This window comes from Hirundo rustica, chromosome 21, assembly GCF_015227805.2.
Source record: "Hirundo rustica isolate bHirRus1 chromosome 21, bHirRus1.pri.v3, whole genome shotgun sequence".
In the NCBI taxonomy this organism is placed as follows: domain Eukaryota; kingdom Metazoa; phylum Chordata; class Aves; order Passeriformes; family Hirundinidae; genus Hirundo; species Hirundo rustica.
The window spans coordinates 3331922-3338958 of NC_053470.1; the positions used below are offsets into that span (position 1 = coordinate 3331922).

A 7037-nucleotide genomic window follows, 5' to 3' on the forward strand; every position below is an offset into this window, starting at 1 on the left:
AACACCAGGTACTCATGGATTTGGGCTAAATAAAAACCAGCGTGAGCTCAAAGCCAGCTCAGAGCTCTTCTTTCATCATCTAGCCCCCACTAAATCCCGTGCTTTAGCAGAGCCAACCAAGTGGATGAGCCAAGTGCTTCATCACCTTCCCCCAAAGATCATCTTTCCACCAGGTTAATTACCCCGTGTTACCCAAATTAGCTCAGCCTCATCTCATGTGGTCACTCCTGGTGAGGAGAGTGAATTCCAACCTTCCAACCTTGCCTGCTCGCTCTAGGAGAAGGCACCCGTGGTCTGTGTTGTGTGAGGTGGTCACACAGCTCCAGGAGCTCAGCTTCTCCTCAGGGGATTGATATTTAGATGAGGTATTGGGAAAACTTCCTCCATGGAAACCTTGGAACAGGCTGCCCAGGGAAGCGGTGGAGCCAGCACCCCTGAGAGTGCGCAAAGAAGGTGCTGGAGGATGTGGTTTAGAGGTGAGTGTGGGGTGGTGCTGGGTTGATAATGGAATAGTTCCGGCTGGAAAAGACCTCTGTGACAGACGTAAGGAATGGAGGAGTTTCTCTGTGGCCAATCAAGGTCATTAACAGCATTTCCTGCAGCGAGGCAAAGCCAGGGTAGGCTGGTGCCAGCTGCAGAGGGCTCCCAGGAGGGGACAGTCACCTTTCCTCTCCCCTCCCGTGGCCAGGCCTGGTCCACCCCTGCCACTTCCACAGGGATTGCCATCTCCCTCCAGCAAGGCCTATGTGGCCTGCAAGGAGAACCCGAAGCAGAACATTTAAACCTCTGGAAGAAACGGGACTGCTGGAAGCACCACAGCTCTCCAAAGGTGTCAGGAGCTAAATGATTCCAGAAGCAGCCAAGCATGTGCCGTCAGGGGCGATGCTCCTTTGGCAGAGAGGATGGACAAAACAGCCTGATGGAGCCCTTCTTTCCATCCTGGCATCCCTAATTTCTCTGTTAATGACTTGTAATTGCATCCTACGCGTCAGGACGCATTTTGGTTCCTTGCTTGATAAAGCGCTGGGGCCAGCAAGATCATTCAATTAACTGCACGGTCCAATACCTCCCTGAGCACCAAACCCTTCCATCCCAGGTCAGCTGGGATCATCTTCCTGTGCCTCTGCAAGGGCCCAAGGGAGCAGAGCAGGGAGAAACGTTCATTCCCCCTCCTTTTAAAATGTAAAGCACATGCAGGACTGCGTGTAATAGTGTTGTAAATCTTATTTCCATAAAGTACCTCCAGGGCTAATTCACGAGACATTAATCATATTCCAGCTTCTCCCAGCTGTTAGCTCATCTGCAGGGGTTTTTAATAAAAGATTTTGTGTGCGTTTTCAAGGGGCAAAATCGTACAAATGAGGGATGCTCTACTCCGAGCTGAGATTTCCATGGTCTGGAACTAAAGCCACCTCAGAGGCTCCCAAGCCTCTGCCCAGAAGGTTTTGCTCCCCAGCTCCAACCAGGGTGACCTGACGCTCCCTTCAGTGACACCCCATGGTGAGCAGGTCTGGCTAAGGGACAGGCAATAATCTATTTCCAGGTCACTTCCTTCAGGTGAAATCTGATTTATTCCCAGCCAGATCATCGGCGTTGCTCAGTGGCAGAACCCTTAACTGCCCCTTTAAATCTCATTTTAATTTCCAAACGCTGCCTCCTTCCGGCCTCCTGGAATTATAATCAGAGTTATGGATGAACACACTTTTCCCTTCCATCGCAGCATCACAGATGCCTCCCCAGCCAAGCCCCGTGCTCTCCCTCCAGGTGAGGCTGGGGCAGCAGGGGAGGGATGCTGGTGAGAGAGCAGCTCTGCCCTCGGCCCCTTCCTCCTCAAGCTCCTTTTCCATATGCAAAGCCACGTTTGGGAAAATTGCATTGTCTGACTCCTTCCCCTAAATCAGCCTCTTGGCTAATCCTGTTTTAAGTGCACTCCACGTTTGAGGGAGCATCACCACTCGCAGAAGCCCCTCTTGCTCCACTTAATTACACAGAATAACCTTAAACCCAGCCTCAAACTACAGGAGCCTCGTTGCCACAGAGCAGATGAGTTCCAAAAGCGCTTTCCTCTCCACCGTGAAGTCCATAAAAATTAAAAGCAGGAGACACCTGCATTCATCACAAAAGGAGAAAGCTGGGCAGCTTCCCATTATCAGAATGAGTAATTTGCAATATCAGCACTCACTCAGGGTAGTATTCCTACCTGATAACTCAATTTTTCTCTGAGTTTCTTAACCATTAAAAAAAAAAAAAAAAAAAAAAAAAAAAAAAAAAAGCCAATTTAAAAATAATCAAAAAGCCACTTCCCACTGAAGTGTGCAGGTGTTCACATCTGCTGCTGTCCAACGGAAACCTTTCAAACCTTTCAACATTTTCTTTCCTATCCTCAGCTGAAGTTTATCAGCAAATTTGCATCAATCCCTCAAGCTGCGTCTTTAGGCAAAGAAACCACTGATGCTACTAAATTTAGGTATTTCTTTCCTTTTAAAAAACTACATGGGTAATAAAAAGCCAAATTAAGCATAGTTGGGACCACATTAGATTTAGACAGAGCCGCAGTGAAAGGAGAGATGTGTCTTAGTTTTCACTGGAGGAAAAAGTTTTGTAAGCTCTGGAGTAATTATTGGTGAGCAAATAAAGCCTCCACATTTCAGCTTGTGCAGCTTTCCCTGGGTTTTTTTCCTTGAAGACAACACCAACCTCCTCCTCTGGCCATAATCACCCGTGGGGTCAGTGTCCTCCAGCCATCCCAGATGTGGAATGGGACCAGCAGATATTTCCAGCTGTTTTTCCAGCTGTTTTCCCAGCTTGATGGCTGGGTTAAGGCTGGCAGGGGCCCACAAAGTGCTCACAAAAAATGAGCGTACCCCAGCACGGGGTGGACTTTCAGCCAGCTGCATCACAAGCAGCGCAGAGGCAGCCAACATCTGGAGAGCCCATCCAGCCAGGAGGCTGCACCTGCACATCTGGCCAAGCTGCTCCCCGTTTGAGGCTGCTGCTGTGCAGCAGGGATGGGCACCCAGCATTTCCTGCGAGCGGGGACCTGGCTCTGAGCCCGCGCTGAGCACACACACCAGGGGAGCTACAGCCTCACCTAAAGTCATGCAAGTATTTGTAAAGATAAAGGAAAAAAAAAACGAAAAAAAAAAAAAAAAAAGAAAAAAACCCCACAAACCAAACACTCCCCCCCCAAAAAATAAAAAAAAAAACCAAAAAACCCCAAACCCCCACAAAACCAAAAAACAATAAAACAAACAAACAAGCAAGAAAAAACAAACAAACAAACAAACAACCCAACAACCCCTCCAATGAGCAAACAAAAAAAAAAAAATCCCTCACAAAACAAAATGACACACACACAAAAAAAACCCCAAAAAATAAACCAAACCAAACCAAACCGAACAAACAACAACAACAAAAAAACCAAAACCAAAACCAAACAAACAAAAAAACCCACAAAAAAACCAAAACCAACAAACGAACAAAAAAGCCCTGAGCAAATCGAAGCCAAAATGCTGATTGCTGACCGTTTTGGGTAGAAAGCACAGTCCGTGCTGCTGGATTTTGTCTGTTGACATCTACAAAACTCCTCTCCCCAGGCTCAGCACAAAGGATCCCCGTGGGACTGCACCCTCGCTTCTCGCTCTGCCTGCAGCTCTCTGCTCAGAACATTTATTTGTGCTGCCCCTCTCCTCCCTGCTCTTTACCTTTGCTTCTTCCTTCCCTGGAGCCTTCCTGCAGAGGTGACAGTCCAATACCGCAGCTATGCCAGATATGTCACTCTCCAAAGAAAAGGGGACATTTTTTTCTGGGATTAGGATCCTCTCTCCTGCTAATCCACTGCCCACCGTGCTGCATGCAGCCTCCTGCTGCATCTCAGCTGGGTCTTTAACACCATAAACCAGAAATACCTCATTAAGGGCAGAAATATTTAGGAAAATCCTATCGGCACCCTGACTGTGTCATGGCTACAACCAGGGACGCAGCCAGCAAAAAAAAAAAACCCCAAACAACAAAAACAACCCCACCACCACAACTCTGATGCTTTTCCTCACCTTTCCTTTGTTTTCCTTTCAAAAGGATGTTGGGTTGTTTTTTTCTAGTTTTCTGTAGGTTCCCCACTGCCCCACACAGCCAGAGAAAAGAGACTCTGCACATTCACCAACTCGTTCACAAACTGAATTTGCTTTTCCTCTTCCCGAGGTGAAATGCAGATTCCCATCACTGCTATTTTCTATGTGCTTATTTTGACTAGGAGGAAAAAAAAAAAAAAAAAAGCCAATACCAAATGTCATTAAACCTATGGGATACCAGCAGTTAAATTCATGTTTTCCATCCTGTAGGGTGTTTGCACTTCCCTTCTCACAGCCCCCACTGAAACCCCAACTCTCCCCCCCACAAAAAACCCAACCCCTCGCACGTTTGGCTGCTGGCAATAATTATTTTGGAGTCCCACGGCTGCAACTGAGCGCAGCCACCATGAGTTCTGTGAGCGGCTTAATTTGATCATCTGGATAATCTATTTGTTTTCTTAGTGTTAGGTAGTTTAGATTGATTTTGCTATTATTTTCAGCTCCACGGGAAAGAAAATTGGTAAATAACTTCTTTTTTTTTTTTTTTTTTAAACTAAAATTGTAACGATCATTAACTGTCCACAGAGCATCAGACAAATCAAGCGGAGGCAGAGATCACTCCGTGGGAGGGAAAAGACCACGAGCTCCACGGGCACTGCCAGGTCAGGTTTGGGCAGGGCTGGTGCTCCATGAGCACAGCAAATGTCAGGCAGCCCTCCCACTTCTGGCCCCACGCAGCCATGGAAATCCAATTTTTCCTCTGAGGAAAGAGGCGCTGTGGGCAGCAGCACGACCTTGGGAGGGTGCAAGACACAGCTCTGAGCCTGAGCTTCCCCTGCAGAGCTCCAAACCTGCGCCCAGGCACGCAGCAAACGCTCTGCCACTCGCCCTGCTGGGCACCTGTCCTAGGCTGGCAGTGGGGGAAATTCCACGGGAAACTAAGAGAGACTCCTCTCCTAAAGAACTGATGAAAGATAATTTTTAAACGGTGAAACTGTCTGAAAGTCACAGGTTTTGTTTCTTGGTGTTGTTTGTGGGAAAGTGAAGAGTTTGTGGGTGAGGGAGGGTGTTTTGAGAGTTTCATTTTTGATTCTTATTTTCTTCTTTTAGTGTGTTATATATCTGTCTACCTAATAAATCTATCTGCCTGCCTTTTTTTTCTCCTAATCCTAGCTCACAGGAGAAAAAGATATTTAAACCACCCACTAAATTTGTCCAGCAGAGACAGGAGAACATGAAACCACTACAACATCGCTGCTGTGCTACCCTGTGTCCCCTCAGCAACACATCCTGAACACCAGAGGGGAAAATTAAACCATCCCAGCCTTGGAGCTCCAGACCTAAGATACATCCAAAGCCAGCTTTCCTGTTTCAGAAGTCCCTCGTTATTCTGGCTTTTCTTACCCCGTTTTTTCTTGCTCCTCCTCTTCCTCACCCAAGCCTCAGGCAAATCTTCAGCAGCAGATCCGCGTCTCCAGAGCCTTCACACCAAATTCTGCTCCGCCCAGCCTCTAACCAGCAACACCACGCAAAGCATACAACCAAAAACTTCTCCCCCAACTCCACCACCAGCCTAAAATCCTCCTCCCCACGCAGCCCTCTCCAGCTGGGCTCTGCCCCTTTCAGCTCTCACCGCACACAGCCGTGGCAGGCAGGGCTGGATGGGCTGGCGGTGTGTGAGCACCAACCCTTCTGAGGGAAGGCACCCCATGGGAATGGAGGGTAAGCAATCAAATATCACCTCTTTTCCCCCTCCAAATTTAAGGATTCAGGAAGTCAGGGAGAAGTTACTGCCTGTTTAGAAAGTATTGTTCATATAGCAGCACTACAGGACCTGATGCTCCTCTAGAGTGTTCTGGGACTGAGAAAATGGCCTCAAGTTATGTCAGGGGAGGACTGGATTGAATATCAGGAAAAATTTCTTCTTGGGAAGGATTGTCAAACACCAGAACAGTGAAGTGGTGGAGCCACCATCCCTGCAAATGTTCAAAGGACATGTGGATGTGGCACTTGGGGACATGGTTTAGTGGTGAGCACGGTGGTGGTGCCGAGCTGAACTTGATCTTAAAGACCTTCTCCATCCTTAATGACTCCATGATTATTCTGTGAGCTGCAGGTGACATAAACCAAAGCTCCTCCTGCTGCTTTCTCCCAGGATTGAAATCATGCAGGGTCTGGGACACAGTCCTAGCAACAACAGTTCCTAATTTGTGAGATGTCAAAGCTCTCTGCCATCCTATCCTTAGGGATAAATCCACCCTCCATTTCGCCCGCCCAATCTGAGATCCTGCAGCTCAGAAAAATCACACATCCCTCCACAAACAGCACAGCTGCACCAAGGGCAACACTCTTCATTTCCACAGCCATCATAGGAAGTCTTTAGCCAGGCCAAAGGCTTTAAATAAACACTTGGAGACACATTCACATTCTGGGAATTCTTCAGCGTTAACAGATGGATTGGTAGATGCAGTGGGTTAATCTGGGTGCAACACAATCCAGGGTGGTGCCCAAGGGATTCAAGCAAAGGGAACCACATGCAATGCCCTGCCTGAAGGAAACTAATGTTTTTTCTTGCCAAGGGCATCAAGATGTCCTGACCCTCCTCCTGCATACACTTCCCATAAAAATATGCCCTTCTAGCCTCCGTGGCCAGATGGCCACAGGGTTCTCTAAGTGAGCAGCATAATCCCCACTCACCCTGGATTACAATGACTCCAGGGAAGACTCCAGTGGAGAATTTCCAGTCAGGCCAGTTCAGGACAGGCTGCACAACCAGTTTTGTCCAAGCAGAGATTTGGACACCTGGCAGGGAGGAGAAGCTGCAAACACTGAGGCTTAATTTTATGCCCAGTCAGGCCTTCACACCCTCTCAACTCAGCTCCATAAATTAGGCAGCTCTTTTCCCTAAATATTTGCTTGGAACAGCTCCTGACTTTATCCTGGAAGCTGAAAGATAAACTCTGAGGT

The 7037-nt window shown here is 47.8% G+C and overlaps 1 long non-coding RNA gene across 1 annotated transcript; it reads left to right on the top strand.

Annotated features, from left to right (window-relative positions):
* The first annotated feature begins 277 nt into the window (after nucleotides 1-277).
* Nucleotides 278-6322, top strand: LOC120762073 (uncharacterized). The gene is made up of 3 exons (XR_005703812.2): nucleotides 278-476; nucleotides 4656-4732; nucleotides 5244-6322. It is a non-coding gene; the product is annotated as an uncharacterized LOC120762073 (long non-coding RNA).
* Nucleotides 6323-7037: the final 715 nt, after the last annotated feature.